The 19,602-nt window shown below is 41.4% G+C and overlaps 1 protein-coding gene across 8 annotated transcripts in view; it reads left to right on the plus strand.

The window, feature by feature from the left end:
* Window positions 1-19,602, plus strand: part of LAMA2 (laminin subunit alpha 2) — a 372,327-nt gene that overhangs the window by 178,429 nt on the left and 174,296 nt on the right. The gene's annotated exons all lie outside the window — the stretch shown is intronic.

The raw sequence follows: 19,602 nt of genomic DNA on the forward strand, positions 1-19,602 counted from the left end.
AACCTACCTGGTCCCTGAGATCATCTTCTGAGACCCTCCTTTGTGTGCTGTCTCCTCAAGTGGTCCGGAGGATGGCAGCATGAGAATGGGCCTTCTCTGCAATGACTCGTTGTCTATGGAATGTTCTCCCCAGGGAAGTTCACCTGGCGCCATCATTAGACACATTTAGGTGTCAGGCAAAAATGCTCCTTTTAAACCAGGCCTTTGGTTGATCTTATTGATATCCAACACCCTTTTAGAATGTGGCGCTTGGGGGAGGGGGGTTATTGAGTTATTGCTTTTGGTTTGATTTTATATGCTGTGGTCTTGTTGTGAACCACCCTGAGACCTCCGGGTATAGGGCAGTGTATAGGTTCAATAATCTACGAATATCTGGGGATGGGGGAGGGATGACCACATTGGCTGTCCCTGGACTGTGGGTTGGCTCAACTTTCCAGATACTAAGACTGTACATTTTTTTTTCCATGTGCAGTCTGCCCCACCTCTGCTTTCAAGTGGAAAGAGCTTTCACATGAAGAATTACATTTCATGTGAATTGTCTAGCTGTCAGAGAGAAGGCTTGTACACCTTTCCTCTGCCCCACAAGCTTTTCATGGTTAGTGCAATCAAAGGGAGGAATTCATTGCCATCCTTAGTCATACAAAGTTTAATAATGATGATGCTGATGATGCTTTTCTTATCTTTCCATTACATAAATGTATTTGCTTGTCAGATGAAATGATTCCCCCTCTGTTTTGAGGCTTTTCTGGACCCTCCAGAGCTGATTTGGGGGAGGCAAAGCATTCTATAACTCTTTAGAAAGCTCTTAGTTAATATTTCTGAATTTTGTTTTGTTTTATTCTCAATGTACATTGTAAAATCTCCATCATACTCCTAGCTGCTATAGTCACAGTTAGCTTTGTTAGATTTTTTCTTCATAAGTATATATTCATAAGTATATATTCATCATTTATAGAAGCCATAAAAGCTTCACTCTATATAAATCATTATGTATCCAAGCTTCACTCTATATAAATCATTATGTATCCACTACATTCAATCCAGTGGAGCTAGACCAGTTTACGACAGAGCCAGAGCAATTTGTAGTAACGATAAATTACTAGCCATAATTGAGGTTGAATTCTGACAAGAAAGAAGTACTGTTTGTGGGGGACAGGAGGCAGGCAGGTGTGGAGGACTCCCTAGTCCTGAATGGGGTAACTGTGCCCCTAAAGGACCAGGTGCGCAGCCTGGAGTCATTCTGGACTCACAGTTGTCCATGGAGGCGCAGGTCAATTCTGTGTCCAGGGCAGCTGTCTATCACCTCCATCTGGTACGCAGGCTGAGACCCTACCTGCCTGCAGACTTTCTCGCCAGAGTGGTGCATGCTCTAGTTATCTCCTGCTTGGACTACTGCAATGCGCTCTACGTGGGGCTACCTTTGAAGGTGACCCGGAAACTACAACTAATCCAGAATGCGGCAGCTAGACTGGTGACTGGGAGCGGCCACTGAGACCACATAACACCGGTCTTGAAAGATCTACATTGGCTCCCAGTACATTTCCGAGCACAGTTCAAAGTGTTGGTGCTGACATTTAAAGCCCTAAATGGCCTCGGTCCAGTATACCTGAAGGAGCGTCTCCACCTCCATCATTCTGCCTGGACACTGAGGTCCAGCACCGAGGGCCTTCTGGCGGTTCCCTCGTTGCGAGAAGCCACGTTGCAGGGAACCAGGCAGAGGGCCTTCTCGGTGGTGGCACCCGCCCTGTGGAACGCCCTCCCATCAGATGTCAAAGAGAAAAACAGCTGCCAGATTTTTAGAAGACATCTGAAGGCAGCCCTGTTTAGGGAGGCTTTTAATGTATAATAGATTATTTTATTTCATTTTTCTGTTGGAAGCTGCCCAGAGTGGATGGGGAAACCCAGCCAGATGGACGGGGTATAAAACAGTACAACGCATCATCAGAGATCTACAGCCTCTCCTGGACAATGACAGCTCCCTTTCTCAAGCTCTGGGAGGAAGACCTTTCATTGCCTACAGACAGCCACCCAATCTTAAACAACTCCTCACCCACAATAATACAACCACCAGACTTAACATGGACACTGGTACCAGAGCCTGCAATAAACCCAGATGCCAACTTTGCTGCCACATACACCCAGACAACACCATTACTGGCCCCAACAACATCCAACATACCATCTCAGGACTATTTAATTGCTCATCCTCTAACATTGTGTATGCCATCAAATGCCAACAGTGCCCTTCAGCTCTCTATATTGGACAAACAGGCCAAACCCTACGCCAAAGGATAAATGGACATAAATCTGACATCAGGAACCAGAAGACAGAAAAACCAGTAGGAGAACACTTCAATCTCCCAGGACATTCTATACAAGATCTCAAAGTAGCTGTCTTACTACAAAAGAATTTCAGAAATAGACTGGAAAGAGAAGTTGCTGAATTGCAACTTATCACCAAGCTCAAAACCATGGAGGGACCTGGTTTGAACAGAGATATCGGATTCTTATCTCATTATACATGATAAGCGATCTTCAGCCATCTCAACCCTTGCTTTTTCATGCAAAACCATTTGCAGTCGTTTGCAGTCATCAACAGCTATCAGTCAGTCAATCACCCATTTCCACCACCCTTCTGAGTGATGCCCCCTCCCCATCCCCACCCCTCCCCACCCCTTCTCTACATAAGTGCCTGGAAACTTCCATTTCACTGTATCTGAAGAAGTGTGCATGCACACGAAAGCTCATACCAAAATAAAAACTTAGTTGGTCTTTAAGGTGCTACTGAAGGAATTATTATTATTATTATTATTATTATTATTATTTAATTTGTAACTGTAGGATTACTAGAAATATGAGTTCCCTGCTGATGCACTGAGCCATGATTACAACATGAAAAAGGCAATAATATCAAAACCCAGAAATTGAAATTTCTGTCAGAGAACACAAAGTCCTTTCCTTTTATAATCAAATCAGTCAGATTTTATTTGTACATTTCAAAATGCCTGTGTGGAAATAATACAAATCATTCCATCCATAAAATGTGCCATTGACAGGCACAATTGCAAATTAGTTAGGGCACCTCCTACTACCTGAAAATGGGTCACATTAGCAGATAGTGACAGAACAACAAAATAGTAGGAGCAATCTTCCTCTTTTAAGAATTGAGGATTACTTACAGCCATTGTAGTCACTTAAGTTAATAAGTTCTCACATGTGAAGTTACAGTACATTATCCACTTTCCTATCTATTGTAGGATCCAGCAAGGCTACATCAATATCCTGAGGAAATGTAGTTTTCTATTTTAAGAAGACTTTTCTTGCGTGGCAGGATAATATCTTCATTCAGCATGTTTACAATTATAGCACGAATTTGTGTCTGCTTGTGCAAGTCTGGAAACAGTCACTTTAAAGCTTAGCTTATTGATTCCAAGATAAAAGTCTTGTTTTTGATAAGGTTGGTAATTTGTGATTTCTTCACTTTTTCTTCAGTCATGTGGAATTATAGGGAAAGATATGAAGCAGACAAGAGAAATGTCTGCTACTGCTTTTAACACTTTCAGGGTCCATTTTTGCCTGATTTGTTCAAAATGTTCAAATCACTTCAGGCTAAATGTGATCAGTGCATAGTCCCCTATGCAGAATACTGAAAGAAAAAGAGCGAACAATTTTTTTCAGGCAGGCCATTGGTAGTGCCATTTCATGTGAAACTTATGAAATCTCTGACTGTAATGGATGTTTGTAGACAACATTTAAACCATGGTTTATGAGAGTGATCCTAGGCTGGCCCTATACTTGTGGGCTCCCTTTTCTTCTTCTAGGATAAACACAAGGAGTGTGGAAGCTTTCACTTTTGATTAGCTGCAGTTTGTTCTGCTACCGAAACCCAGCATGCTGTGATTAATCTTAACTATGGTTTGATTGAAACAAGCCAACTTCAAACCATGGGTTCTGAAACTAGCTTTTTTCAAGAAACTATAGTTAAGATTAACCACAATTTAAGGTTCATGCATAATGTTATGCTGGAGTTAATGGACAGAAGAAGCAGAAGCTTTATAGAAATACAAATTTTGAATGATGGCTGCTTCAGATCGCATATTGGTTTGGGAAGTGCAATTGGATAGGTTTGCATTAGAATGTGAAACTGAACAAATTTCTGCCTCAATCCTACCTGTAATCCAAATTATGTTTCAAAAAGAGTGCTTGCTTTTAGGTGGATCAAAAACAAAAGTAGGGAAAAAAGAGGGAAAACTCCAGGTGCTAAAAATGATATTTATTCTATGTCTGAGTTCTTTTAAAAAACACAAGTACACACACATGCACCCGCACACACAATATACATGGGAAATGGGACAGTGAGCATAAACTGTTATTTTGTATAATATGGTTTCATAATCTCAACCTAAATGAATACCAAGCAAAAGTTATTGAGTTACCTTTTGTAAGCAAAACACACACAGAGAGGGGGGGGGGAGAGTGTTGCAGGTTATCTATCTTTTCATGATTTGACCTTTCTATCAGCTAGCCTGGTAGTAATTGTCTTTCAAATAACCAGAGAAATTTCTATGCTAACATTTCTAACTTTCCTACTATAAGCAAGATTGTGTCTAACTGAGCTTTGAGCAGTGTCAAACCCTATTAATCATTTCAGAAGATAAATTCCACCAGTCTCAAAGAAAACAAATCTACACAAATTCTGCATTGCCTGCTAACCATACGATTAATAGAACTGTATAAACTCGTAAATTAGAAATGAAAAGCTACTGTTAAGACTTCTACGCTATGTAGATATATGACTGTGGATTCTGGCATTATAACACATCCATTGCAATCCACACACTCTCTACTTTAAAGTAGCCTCTTTAACTACAGTGGAGTAAGTAGCTTCTGACAATTTACTTGTGCTTCTTTAAAACATTCTGAAAAAGATGCTGATAGACATGAATCAAACTGTGATCCTCAAAAGGTTGTTCACCATTTCACTTAAAAAGTAAGTGACAAGTTTGTAGATACTCATTCAGGAATGAAACTCATTCAGCCACATCAAATGCTACCTGACATTGTGTGTTTTTATAATTCTGTATAAGAGAATCTCCTATTTTGTGAGTGTGGGTAGCATCAGAGTTGTTAATCCAGTGTCAGCAAGACCTTTCTCCTTTCTGGAAAATATATCCTCCTCCATCACCTCTTAATTAAAGCTACTACCTTCTTTGAGCAAAAGCCTTATAACCCACCAAAAATCTTGCATAGCAAAAGGCAAGCAACTGACAAGCACCCAGCAGGCCACAGAACATGGCTGATGTGTTCAGCTCAGTGCAACCTGAGTTGCTCAAGCCTGGTTTACAATAAATGTACAGTAGGGAATACAGGGGAACATCCAGAAAATTTTAATTTGAGAGCTTTTGGCATGCTGTTTCAGCATTTTTTGCCCCTGCAGCTTGGAGATGCTAGAGCTTTAATTTGTTCTAGTCGTGCAGTGGCCCAAATGACTGAAAGGAACCAGGCAATTTCTTTGTGAAAGCATGAGGTTGTGTTTGAGAAATTGACTTTAATATGTGGTAATTGAAAGAAAGGAAAGAGCATTAGGTGATCAGCATGGTTCATATCACTTACACTCCAATGATAGCAATGAGGTTTCTAGGTAGGCCTAATTCAGGAGGGCACTTTGGAAGCAAAGAAGCCCTTCAGAAAAGTCCTTCCATCTGGTTGCCACCTGCTGCACTTGAAACCCAGAGACAGGGTTCAGACTATGATCACAGCAAATGGGCAGATGACTGCAAAGGAAAGTCAGTCCAACAAATATTTGTGTCCTAAGTCAGTGTAGGACTTCTATGGTTTTAGTGCTTTGATTTGAATTCAGAAACTTTCCGGAAGCCACTGGAATTGTTTCAATGCAGGCATGATATGTATTTGCCAAATCCTAGGTCCAAATCCTACTGCAGTGTTCTGTATTGGTGCAGTTTTAAAGGCAGTTTAACTTCAAAAGCACTCAAAATAATTTTGCAGTAGTCCAGCCTTGAAGTTAGGTGTGCGCATGGCCAGCCTATCTTGGTCCAGGGGGAGGTTGCAGGCAGTGCATCAACATCAGGAGGTAGAAGGTCCCTCGTGCCACTGAGGCTGAAGAGAACAATAACACTCCTAGACTGCATACCTAATTGACTGACTGTGTATTTCTTGATCATGCTTTCAGAATTTGACTTTTCTGGTCTTCTTTATCACTTTTGTCCAGATCTTTCTTAGCTCTTTATCCATTTTTCTGAAGTACCCTTGATTTCCTCTTCAATGTCACACAAGATGCCCATGAACATATTGTAGAGAATGTGTCCAAGAACCACTCTCCACGTTCATACACTCTCCACTAGTGAGTGGGGCCACCCCCATCACTCCACCAAACACCAAACAAAATAAAGGCCCTCTGTAGGGCTGAGCAGTTGCCTGTGGGTGACGGGCAAATGATCCTGCAAAAGGGATTATCCCTGCTGTTCTTTTCCCCCCTTTTAAAAGAAATACATAAAAGCCTTCCTCTGCAGGGATGAGCAACTGCCCACTTCACATCCATGTGGCTGGAGATCAGACCAATGAAGTAACCACCATCACTTTTTCTTCCACCTCCCTGCCCCCACATGATAAATCAATGAAACCTCTTCCTGGGACAAAGCAAGGAGAGGCAACTAGATTGGCAGATGCCACAGAAATGCCAATAAGAGCCTTTGTGGGGCATCATGGCAGCCATGAGCACTGGGTTTGTGACCTCTGGCATAGGGGATGATTTGTAGCCAGATATATTCACAACTTAATCTCTTTGCTATTGCCAGTAGATTACAAACACAATAACATAAATGCTGTTCTTTTGCTAATTAGCCATCTTATATTGACTTTCAGACTTGCAGTAAATATTATTGTTGACCCAAGAACTGGGATATTCACACTAATCTAGCAATCCTTAGTGGTTGAAGGGTTTGCATTGATTCTTTGATGGTGATACAGAGTTTCCCTACCAACTACAGCTTTCCCATTCACTTCAGTCTTGAATACTGCACACCACTTAGCTGAAATAATCAGAGAACCTTTCTCATGTAAGAACACTATATATTGATTGGAAGAGCAGATGGGTCTCTGGAATAGGGATTTTGGCTGTGATTAACATTGTGGTACTTACTGCACATGTCTGCTCAGAAGTAAGTTCCATTTACTTCCCAGCCAAGGGAATAGGATTTCAGCCTTAGCTTGGCAGTGTAATGTTGTGAACAACAACAACATTTTTCAACAACAGTGTAATGTTGTGAACAACAAAATGCATCATCATCATCATTATTTTGTCTTAAGATGTCTTTCAGTATTAAAATCCTGTGATTCTGCAACTTGTATATATGTATACAATGTAGATGTTTAGGTTTCAGGGTTAAATTCACCATTTTGGCCAGCAATAAAATTTAATGCTATCCACATTCTACTTAAATAGAAAGCTATTCCAAAGCAATGAAGTGACGTGTTTGTGAGGCATGCAGACACATAAAAGAACACTTCTTTTTTATATAAAAAAGGAAAAAGAATTTGTGTAGATCATTTTCAAAGAAAACAATTTGACGTAAATTAAAATTATCTAAAGCTGCATAAATATGTGTACCACCCACAAGAGTGTGAGAAGAGCAGTGCCTTATACACCATGACAGATTGTCTCTGTTTTCATGCCCTGCTTTGAACTTTGAGCTAATTTTTTGCAAATGCCTGGGAGCCTGACTTAGGGGAGCAAGAAGTCAGTTTTCTTAGGAAAGGGTAAACAATGCTGTGTTCATAAATGGCTCCTATAGTTTATTGTGGGAGGAGGGAGGGAGGGAATCAAATGACAATGTTGTTGTAGTCCCAGTAAAATTGGTAATTTAACAGCACTCTATGGAAATTATGTTCATGTTTTGAAACCTGATAGTTAATGTTAAATGGTGACAAACATTTTGCCATCGAAATCGCATAGTGAATATATACATGCCTTATTGACAGTTATATAAATGTTTAGAATTGAAATGTAAGACCAGAGTGCTCACACGCTGTACAGCCCCAGCAGCTAATGCACTGTGTATTCATCAAAAATATGTATCTTCAAATATTTTAAAAGCAGGAAAGATCCCTGAAGCACTTAGAAAATAAGAAGGCATTGTACATAAACTAACATCTCAGTTATGAATGCTATAACACTTCACTGTGCAACTTGGTTAACTCCTGATTTCTTTATGTGTTCAGTTTTGCAATGTTGTAAGTAACCATTATACAGCATTTTAAGTATACTTATAAAAAATTGAAATTGGCCCTACTGAAGAAATAAGTCTGTCCATCTCATTTATTTATTTAACGTATATGTATTTTGCCCTGTAACCAAGTTCCGCCTCGCTTCCATTCTAGGCGTTGTTATAATGGGTGTTTCTATGGACACAAAAGCCAAAGTAGCTCCTCAAACACTTCCTCCATGCATGTACATTGATTAAGCCATCAGACCAAGGATAGCAAGCCTTGTGTTAACCAGTGGGATGAGCCTATTTCCCCGCAAGGATATGTGCTCTGTTATTTTAGATTTCAATGTAAGTGTAAGGCTACTCAGCACTTCAAAATGTGGGCCCATTTGGACCCAACTGCCTCTTATGTGAAAATGAGGCCTTGTGCTGACTGGGGCCCTGGGCCTCTGCCCAAAGTACTGTCCAGGTGGCATCACCGACCCTTTACTGCTAGTCTGTGCTGTGTGACAGCTGAAAGGGTTCCAGTGTCAAAGGGAGCTACTGGGCAGGTTTCAATATAAAGGAGCTGGGTATTCATGTGGTCTCTCTGAGCACTGCAAGTCACTGCCCCACAACAGCAGCCTGTGTTTATATGTTGTGCTATAGCTTTCATAGAATCACTTCTGCAGAAATATATAGCTCTTTTAGCCACATATCCTATTTTAGCTCAGCTCTAAAGTTTATAATTGCTTCAAGCTATTCCATTTACATTAAATATAAGGTACCACAGGGTGCTCCTAAATATTGAAGAGTTAGGAGACTAAAGCAAAACATTTGAATTTATAGCCAGAATTTTTTGTATTAGGACATCGAAGTCTGACTCGAATACATTTGTGCAACATATACACTCAAACTTTGAGAGGAGGGCATTGATGTTTGACAAGAACAAATTAAATTAAATTAAAATGTTTGGACATAATACAAAGTACACTAATCACATCCTCCTCAGTGTATTTTTATTTGTGATTTATAATTTAAAAGCCCGGTCTTTGCTGCTCATGAGTGCTTGTTTGTGTTTGGGTAATTCAAAGGGACATGGGGAAGTTCTCCATGTTTTAGGTTGTCAGGAGTGTTGAGGGTTGTTAGGAGACCACCAAGGAGCCCAAGGAGCCAGTGGGCTCCTTGATCACTGCAGATGGTGACAGCAGTCACGAAATTAAAAGACGCCTGCTTCTTGGGAGAAAAGCAATGACAAACCTAGACAGCATCTTAAAAAGCAGAGACATCACTTTGCCGACAAAGGTCCGTATAGTTAAAGCTATGGTTTTCCCAGTAGTGATGTATGGAAGTGAGAGCTGGACCATAAAGAAGGCTGATCGTCGAAGAATTGATGCTTTTGAATTATGGTGCTGGAGGAGACTCTTGAGAGTCCCATGGACTGCTAGAAGATCAAACCTATCCATTCTTAAGGAAATCAGCCCTGAGTGCTCCCTGGAAGGACAGATCGTGAAGCTGAGGCTCCAATACTTTGGCCACCTCATGAGAAGAGAAGAATCCTTGGAAAAGACCCTGATGTTGGGAAAGATTGAGGGCACTAGGAGAAGGGGACGACAGAGGACAAGATGGTTGGACAGTGTTCTTGAAGCTACGAACATGAGTTTGACCAAACTGCGGGAGGCAGTGCAAGACAGGAGTGCCTGGCGTGCTATGGTCCATGGGGTCACGAAGAGTCGGACACGACTAAACGACTAAACAACACAGGAGACCACCATTCCCCTCAAAGAGCTACACTTCTCAATTAACAGGTAGGTAGCCCTGTTGGTCTGACGTAGTCGAAACAAAATAAAAAAATTCCTTCCAGCAGCACCTTAAAGACCAACTAAGTTTTTTTATTATGGTATGAGCTTTCATGTGCATGCACACTTCAGTGTATCTGAAGAAGTGTGCATGCACACGAAAGCTAATATCAAAATAAAAAACTTAGTTGGTCTTTAAGGTGCTGCTGGAAGGAATTTTTTTATTTCTCAATTAACAGTCACTCCTTCTTCCCAGGGAACTCTGGAACTTGTAGCTCTGTGAGGGGAGTAGGGGTCTCCTGACAAACCTTTGCACTCTTAACAAACAGTAGTTCCCAGTGTTCTTTGGTGGGTTCTTTGTTTAAAGTGGCATAGTACTGCTTTAAATGTATAATGCATGTGGGGTTCCAATTTAGCCGCTATCATGCACTCGCATGATTGATGCTGCCCCACCAAAAGCACTTGCCTGTGGTTCAGTTGAGTGTAGCCAGTATTACATTTAATAGGTGTTTGGTACATCCAGCAGCTCATCTGTATATATATATCTATGTACCACCTGCACAGCTACCCAAGATGAGGACTGCTGGTATGTCAACAGTGCACATCTGTAGGCCAGCACATCTGGGTTTGTTATTTTAATGTGATGCTGGCCATGTGGTTATCAGCACTTATGTGACTTAAATGAAACCATTAAGTAATCTTCAGCTATACAATTATAACTATTCCAAAAATACAGAAATACTCAAATAAATTCCTCCTCACCCTATACCAGTGTCCTTTCAAAACGAATCTAAAGAAGAGTTTGGATTTGATATCCCGCTTTATCACTAACCGAAGGAGTCTCAAAGTGGCTAACAATCTCCTTTCCCCTCCTCCCCTACAACAGACACCCTGTGAGGTGGGTGGAGCTGAGAGACTTCAGAGAAGTGTGACTAGCCCAAGGTCACCCAGCAGCTGCATGTGGAGGAGCGGAGACGCGAACCCGGTTCCCCAGATTACAAGTCTATCGCTCTTAACCACTACACCACACTGGCTCCCGCATTATGGCAGGAAAAGCATTATGGCAGGTCCTAAAGTGCTTTGAAGCTAGTTCCATCACATTCTGTTTTTGCATTTGTGAGTGATAGAAAGGGTCATCTGCAAATTAGTTTGAAATGCCCACAGCTAAATGAAGGAATAAGAATACAAAGCTTTCAGTTAGATCTTTGACAACAAATCCTATATGTGTCCCCTTAGCAGGGGTGTGGGAAGAGGGGGGTGATAGGGGCACTCCGCCCCAGGCAGCGCGATCCTGAGGGTGCCATTTGCGGCTGCCTGCCCCGCCACGCAGGCGGTGTGCCACGCCCCCAGAATGCACACTAGCCTCGCTCCCGCCTGCTCTCCGCCCCCGGTGCCAGAGCATGAAGCTCCCATTTTAATTATCATGGAACTGAGAGCCCCACCTCAACCCTACTTTAACCAGCACGGCCATTACATTAGCTATAGATAAAACTAAATTTTGTTTTGCTTCTTTTTAAAAATGTGAATGAAACTGCTACAGATCTTCAGTGAGAAAGTTCATGATGATCTGGAAGGTATTAAGAAGCATGTTTAAGTTATTGAAGTATCAATATGATTAGTTCTTTGCAGAAAGAATGATAACTGTCACTTTCATAAAGTTTTATATATTTTCTCCTTTAATGCTTTTCCTTTTATTTCTTACTCTTTTGATAGATGGCAGTTAAGAAATTTGCTCGAGATGATCAAATATAACCATATATTACAGTATCATTACTTTAAACATAATCTGTTTTTTATGCACAAATAACTGGGATGTCAAAAAGTCCCAAGAACCAAACCTGCTGTGTTTCTGCTTCATGTTTAATGTTCTTTGCTTCCCTTCCTCCCTCTCTCCTGCTTTCTTTTTCAAATGCATTTAACCTTAAAATAGGTAACTTTGACAGAGAGTAATGGATATTCTATGTCAGGTCAATTTATGAAATGGGTTTTGCCGTTCTATCAGCCCCTTGCTACCTGCAAAAATAATTATTGTTATTAGTTTGCATTCATGTATTCTCTTTCATTCCAAATAATTCAGCCTACTTACAAACTGTGGGGTATGCAGCAAGAAGCCACTTTTCTCACCATTAGCGACCCATGCTTTCTCTGGTTAAACAGCAGTGGTACATCTTTTAACGCTTTGGGAAATGAAAATGAAGATAATAGTTTCTAAGTGACACTGTATGCTAGGATTTAAGGCAGGTACAATATGACTATGGAATAGTAATTCAGCTTGCACACAGAAGCTAATGACTAAAGCTAATGGTCAGCTAATTTCCAGGTACTGGAGGAGACTCTTGAGAGTCCCATGGACTGCAAGAAGATCAAACCTATACATTCTTAAGGAAATCAGCCCTGAGTGCTCACTGGAAGGACAGATCCTGAAGCTGAGGCTCCAATACTTGGGCCACCTCATGAGAAGAATCCTTGGAAAAGACCCTGATGTTGGGAAAGATTGAGGGAACAAGGAGAAGGGGACAACAGAGGACGAGATGGTTGGACAGTTTTCTTGAAGCTACCAACATGAGTCTGACCAAACTGCGGGAGGCAGTGGAAGACAGGAGTGCCTGGCGTGCTCTGGTCCATGGGGTCACGAAGAGTCGGACATGACTAAACAACTAAACAACAACCATTTCCAGGTCACTTGCACCAGAAATATTTAATGCTTACTGGAGACTACAGAATATAAAACTGTCTCATAGTGAGTTAGACCATTGGTCTGCAAAGCCTCTACTCTGACCAATGGCAGCTTTCAAAAGATATTTCCCAAGTATTTAACTAGAGACGCTGTGACTTTTGTATTCAAAGTATCTGTTGTAACACTGAGTTATGGCTCCTCTCCTAGTGTGGGGCGGATGAAATATAGACACTCGTTTCCTGAAATCTTTGAAAATATACATAGTATTTCATACCTCGAATACCAACTCTTAGGAGTGTCTTAAACTCACTTTATTGGCTCACTGCCTGTGGATTGCTACTAAACATTTCCCTTCTCCTGCAAGACCCTTGGAAAGTTACAACTTCATATTGATCTTACAAGTGTGGACCTTGGGGTTGAAACCAATGGCAAGGGAAAAAGTTGAGGTCAATTTATAAGACTCTTATTGCAGAGACAACGGTGACTTCTTTTGTCACCTTCCTTTGTGCATTATTACTGCTAGGTGTTTGAGAGAGATAGGGAAAACATGCAGATCTGCAGTTGCAGGCTGTCAGTCTAACAACCTGGAATAAAGAACATTAGTCTCTGTGGCTTGGGGAATATGCACAGAGGCCCAATGCTGCAATCCATGGCGAACTCTGCACTCACATAACAGCTCCTGCTCGCCCTGGCGGAGGAAGAAGAGTGCGGGGGGAGCGCACTGCCCCCGGCAGTGCGATCCTGGTGGGATGCCATCGTGGCTCCCCCCCAGGACGTGTGCCATGCCCCCCAGGACGTGGGCCACTCCCCCAGGACGTGCACCTCACCCCTCCCTTCCTGCTCTCCACCCCCCAGTGCCGGAGCATGAAGGTCTGCCACTGCCTGCTCGCTCCTCTTTTGCACATGAGAAGAGACGCTTGAAAGCTTCCTCTATTGGTTTTAAATAAGGCACACCTTCCTGTTAAATCCAAACTGGCAGAACAGCAGTTTATTCTAACTGTTCAAGCAAACCAGAAGCAAGCTGTTGTTTCAGCTACTGGTTTGTCAGCCCACCTGCACTGCCTGCAGAAAAGACTGTGACAAACCTTCAGCATTTACAAATATTTTCGTGATGATAATCAGTGTTAACACTGCGCCCTCTGTTTTATCTTTGGCACATTTCAAACTTTTGTTAACAAGTTGCATCCATATGCAGAGGATGGTTGATCTTGGACTCAATTTGTTCTGGCACCCATGTTCAGCACCAGGATCTGCTTTCTTTTCTAGGGCTGACCCCCCAGAATATTTGAATGGTATTTTATAAAAGTGAAGTTGCTCCGGGCATGCTTAGAGTACTTTGATCACCACCCAAATGACTGGTAGGGTATTTTCCCCACCTTCTCTCTCTCTACACACACACACACACACACACACACACACACACACACACAGGCATAGGGCATTAGCGATCAGGGATTCTTTTCAAGGCAGATGGCAAGGCTTCCGCAAAGGTCTGAGCCTTCTGTTTGCCCTTCTGATGGTTTAAAAAAATAATTACTCAAGTATGAGTAATCTGTGAGCATTTATTCAGTCTGATTATGAAGCCGCTTCCATTTTAAGACAGTCAACAGTGCTAAACGGTCAATGCTAAGGCTACTTGCTGTGTCCATTTGGATTTCTGCTGAGGAGCCAGTAGCATGAACCAATTAAACCCTATCTTTGTGGACAATAAAATAGGTTCAACGTTCACCTTAATGTTTTCCTTTATCAATTACAATATAAGAAGATGAAAAAGAAAGTCAGTGTTTCCCCACAACCATATACCTCGCTGATCTATTTCACTGACTTCTAATTATTGAATTATATAGTTTAGTAACAACAAAGCAATTGCTACTGGGGGAAAAAATCTACTCAGCAGCTGGTGAGCTTGTCTTTTTCAATTTTTCTACTTTCAGGATGAGCTAGAGGTTTGGATAATATTTATAATTCTGATGAAGCACTTAGTAGATTTTTAATAACCCTTCAATGGGGAAAACCTGGCATATTCTGCAACACTGTCACAGCTGTCAGCATTATTTTTTGCCAGACTGGGTGATTTCCAAGGACTAATTCAGGCCTTCCTATTGCCCCCATAATATACAGTGTGTGTATATATGGTGTTTAAATAATTTCCACCTGGGAGAATTACAGAATGAATTTCAGAGACCATTACATATTATATCGGAAAATGGGGAATTAATGTCTAGAAATGGCATTCCTATGTGACGCTATAGGCACATGATGTTTCCATGGGAAAATAAAGTCATTTGGTAGTTTTGCTACTCTTCTATTTTGGAGTACATTTATTTTACCTTTGTTGGGGTTGTTTTGCTACCTTATCTACGAAACAGCAATTTCACCTGAAAGTAGATTGAATTTCCCCCCTGAAATATAAAGGGAAACTCTCTGAAAAGAGGAACAAGTAGCATCAGCTTTTTCCTAAAGATAATTTGTGTGCATGCCTATGCATGGTTACTAGCTTAAGTAACCATCCTTTATAAGACTATAGTCATATGTTGGCTTCAGAAGACTTATTTTGGGGGGAATTCTCAAAGCTACCCAATGGAAATGACTATCCCAGCTTGATATGTTGTAGTTCATTGCAGGGGGAGAGGGGTTTTTCACTATTTGCTTTAGGTGCAAAAATGTCTAAAGCTGACACTGAGGAATGGTTATGGGATTTGCTGTGCAGCAAAATGAATATCACATCCACATGGAAAATATTTACAGAGAGCAAAACTTTTTTTTATTTTAAAAATGCCCTTGTTCTATATACTTATTCAAACAGAGCAAAGGGAAATGCTACTTTCCTTTTATCTGTTATACCAATGCAAACTCTGGACGAAGGTCTTATCAAAGATAGCGAGTTCTTTTTAAACTCATTCCTTTCTTAACAAACAGAACTTCAGCAGAACTAAAATATATAATAGTAACTGAGAATTTATATTAAAATGATAAGACCTACATACTTTGTTTCCATGGTAAGAGCTTCATTAGAATTCATTTCAACGTCTCTCTCTTTTTGCCCTTTTCCCTAAATACAACGAACACATATGAAATTCTCCTTATGACTTCCCAGCTAGTATTTGTTATTTCAAAAAACTGTAATCCAACCCTGGGCTGGATTAATGACGGAGCAGTTCCTTAAAACATAAGCATGTAAATTAAAGCAAACAGATGTTCAGACACTCCATCTGTGAATCCTATAACCCACATGAGGCACAAACATACTTACTGCCCATCTGTTAAGGTGGCTTGTTCTCCATTCAGTACTTTGTCACAGGTGCCAGTCAGTCTTTCATTAGGTTGGCAGGCTGTTGAACACTAAGATTGCCATTTGGGGTGGGGGATTTCTCCTGCCTACTGTGCACTGAGATATGTGGCATTGGACACATGTTTGTTTATAGTTCCTTGATTATTAATTTTTTTCAAAAAGGTTGTCTGAAAATTCCAGTGCTGAGTCATTAAAGATATATTGCAATGAATGCTTATAAAACTGGGGGGGGGGGGGAGTTCAATAGGACAATTCACAACTCCAAGGCCATCTTCCAATCGTTTTGTCTCAGTATGGTCTAACAGTATCAAAGAAAAGGAATGAATTGTGGAGGGCAGACAAATGTTGACACCCCTTATTTTGTGGCCTGTCCATGGCTAGTTAAAATATGTGGGTTTGCCAAAATGAAACTGAACATTGTGAGGTAGGTTGGAAAGAAAACAGAATTAGAAGGTACTAGTTTGGAATAATTATAATAATAATAGTAATAATAATAGTAGTAGTGGTAGTAGTGGTAGTAGTAGTAATAATAATAATAATATATTTATTTATACCTCGCCCTCCCTGGCCAAGACCGGGATCAGGGTGGCTAACATCAGGTATAAAAACAATTGATTAAAATACAACTTAAAAACAGGATTAAAATAAAACTTAAATGCAGCCTCATTTCAGTGGAAACTGTTTGGGGGGAGAAAACGTAAAATCTTCACCAAGGCCAACTATCCAGACTGGTCCTATGTGGGCCAGAAAAAAAAAGCCAGGGAAGTCCCCAAATAGGGGTTCCATCACAGAAGGAAAAGGAAAAGGAGGAGATCAGGCTTATTCCAAGCCAAAGGCCAAAGGCAGAACAACTCTGTCTTACAGGCCTTGCGGAAAGAAATCAGATCCCACAGGGATCTGAAATGATTGAGATGCCCATAATTGATGGGATTCAATCTTGCCTTCTTATTTAGATTTATTGTCCTAGCATCTCCCAGAACCATTACTAAGTCTGGATTCTTAAACCAAATCTAGTGATGTGCAAAATCGGTTCTGTTGCTTCGATAGATAGTTCGGCTTTTTCTCTTGTTCCTCCCTTATACCTGGCACAAAGGGGGGGGTAGGCATGGACCATGTTGTTTTCTTAATGTCTGCTCCTGGAGAGTAAAAAAACAGCCCCCACACAGGGGTGTAGCAAGGGGGCGATGGGAGCGGGCCGCCCCAGGTGCCACCCTGGGGGGGGGTGACCCTTAGCACGCCCCTCCCTGGCCTGCCCCTCACCTCTGCCTGAGCGTGCCGAGCAAGCTGCGGAGCGAGCAAGCTGCGGAGCGAGGCTTTTTATCAGGCGGCAGGGCAATGGCACCTCCCAAGCCGCCTGGTAAAAAACCTCATTCCGCGGCTTGCCAGTGGTGCCGCTCCAGCGGCATATGGACGGTGCCAGAATCGGCGCTGGAGCACAGGCAGCGGCAACCTGCGACGCAGCACGCATGCGCAGAGTTGCTACATAGTGACACATGTGTCGTACATAGCAATGCTGTGCATGTGCGCTGCGTCGCGGGGTGCCGCTCTGAGTGCCGGAGCGGCTTCCTCCACCGCTGCCCACACATACTGAAAACATACTAGCCTGTAGTTGCCACTGAAGAGTGTGTGTCCAAACTGGCAACATATACACAAGGACCAATGTTTGAATTTTTTTCCCCTTCATACAGGCCTTAGTTGTATTCGACACTAGCATGTCGGTGCTTTATTTTGTGGTAAAAAAAATTATATTGGATGGGACTTTATCAGTGAATGAGAGCGAGGGGTTGAAAATGCTTCTCCCCTCCCAAATTGGGTACCCTATGCAATCTACAGTTTTGCTTCATGATGAAGCAGGCCCTGTGCATCACTGAAGAAATGTCAGAATCATAAGACTAGAGAGATGAAGTGGGGAACCAGTTATTTGTATTATAGTTAATGGAAAGCATGAGTGTGCAGAATGCATCAATTTTAACACAATAATTTCTTATTGGCTTTTTCAGTTATTGCATTTTCTTTGAGAAAGTCAAAAATTAGAGCCAAAAATCCATTGTGATATTTGAATTTTACCACTTAAGTGTCAGGAGCAAAGAGCACAGGGGTTTATATACTCACTACTAGTATTTGTTACATTTCTAAAGAGTGTTCCAAAAAATAATTCCTTCTATATATGGTTGGGAGATATAATCCACCAGGATGTTCTGCAGAAGCCCCATTGAAATGAAATTACTGCTCAGGAAATCGTACTGGTGGTGTTGGTGTTTTGTTTTGTTTTTCTGCTGTATTGGAGGGAAACTTTAAATAATGGTAACTATAATCTCAGGCTAGATCTAGACACATCAAAGAAGTGGTTCAGTTAAACGTGTTGTGAACTCATACAGGGAAATCCAGTTGGGAAAGACAGGACTCCACATCGCCACCTGGTGTCTCAGTGTTATATCGCATATACAGCGCATATAAAACACTTTTTCTTTACCAATGTAGCCGAGTCCATTGTGGGTGCCTAAAGCAGTGTTTCTCAACCTTTTTTGGGCCACGGCACACTTGTTCCGTGAAAAAAATCACGAGGCACACCACCATTAAAAAAGTTAAAAAATTTAACTCTGTGCCGCCCTATATTATAATTATGACTGTAAGAAACACTTGCCAAATATTGCGTTCCGGCGGGTCAGTGCTGTTTATTGGCGGCCGCCAGGCTCGTTTGCACTGAGCTTTGGGAAAGAGGAGGAGAAATATTGCTTTCTGGCGGGTCAGTGCTGAGTATTGGCGGCCGCCAGGCACGTGACAATGCAAATCGCCCTTCCAGTCGCCGCACGTCGCGGCACACCAGCCAGCGTCTCGCGGCACACTAGTGTGCCACGGAACAGTGGCTGAGAAACGCTGGCCTAAAGTAACCCAAACATGTTTTGTTTTTGTTTTTTTAAAAAAAAGAAAATTACAAGCTTGATATAATTTATTGATACGATTTCTGTTACTATTTATCAAGCATCTGTAATATACAGAATGTGGTACACAGAAAGTGTACCTGCTCTCTACGAACCTCATTTATGTTTCTTTAGAAAGCATAACATTGGCTTCATGCTTTCAGACACACTTGCGCAAGGAGGGGGAAAACTCCTGTATAACAAATGATGATGGAAAATAGCACATAATTCCCTATGAACAGCCTCAAAGAATATCCACATAATTCTCTTCAATAACATGGATGAGAATGAGAGTTGTGGGGAGGAGGGATCTAAAGGAGAGAGATATATATATTTGTTATACCTGAATATATAGACTGGCTTGCCTTATTCTTCCAGTATTTGTTCTGAATACTGTCATTTGTGATTTGCTTTTGATGCTGTTCCAAAAAAAGAAGGAGAAAAGTCTAGTTTGCTTCCTATTTTCTGGAATTCTGGGATCAGCATCTTTAAAAATGTTAACAAAAAGTCCAGAAAGAAAATTCATTCTAGGGTCAAAATATGCCTTGAGGTTATTTGCCTCACATTGTTTTGAGGCAGCGAACAAATGTGAAGGAAAAGGCAGCATTCAGAAAAATATGCCTGTAGGAGAACAAGATTGTGGCACTCTTCCTAATTGGATTTGCTTTTACTTCCTGGGGACAGATCCCCTCTGTTTTAGGTTATACTT

This window comes from Zootoca vivipara, chromosome 3, assembly GCF_965207765.1.
Source record: "Zootoca vivipara chromosome 3, rZooViv2.hap1.1, whole genome shotgun sequence".
NCBI lineage: Eukaryota > Metazoa > Chordata > Lepidosauria > Squamata > Lacertidae > Zootoca > Zootoca vivipara.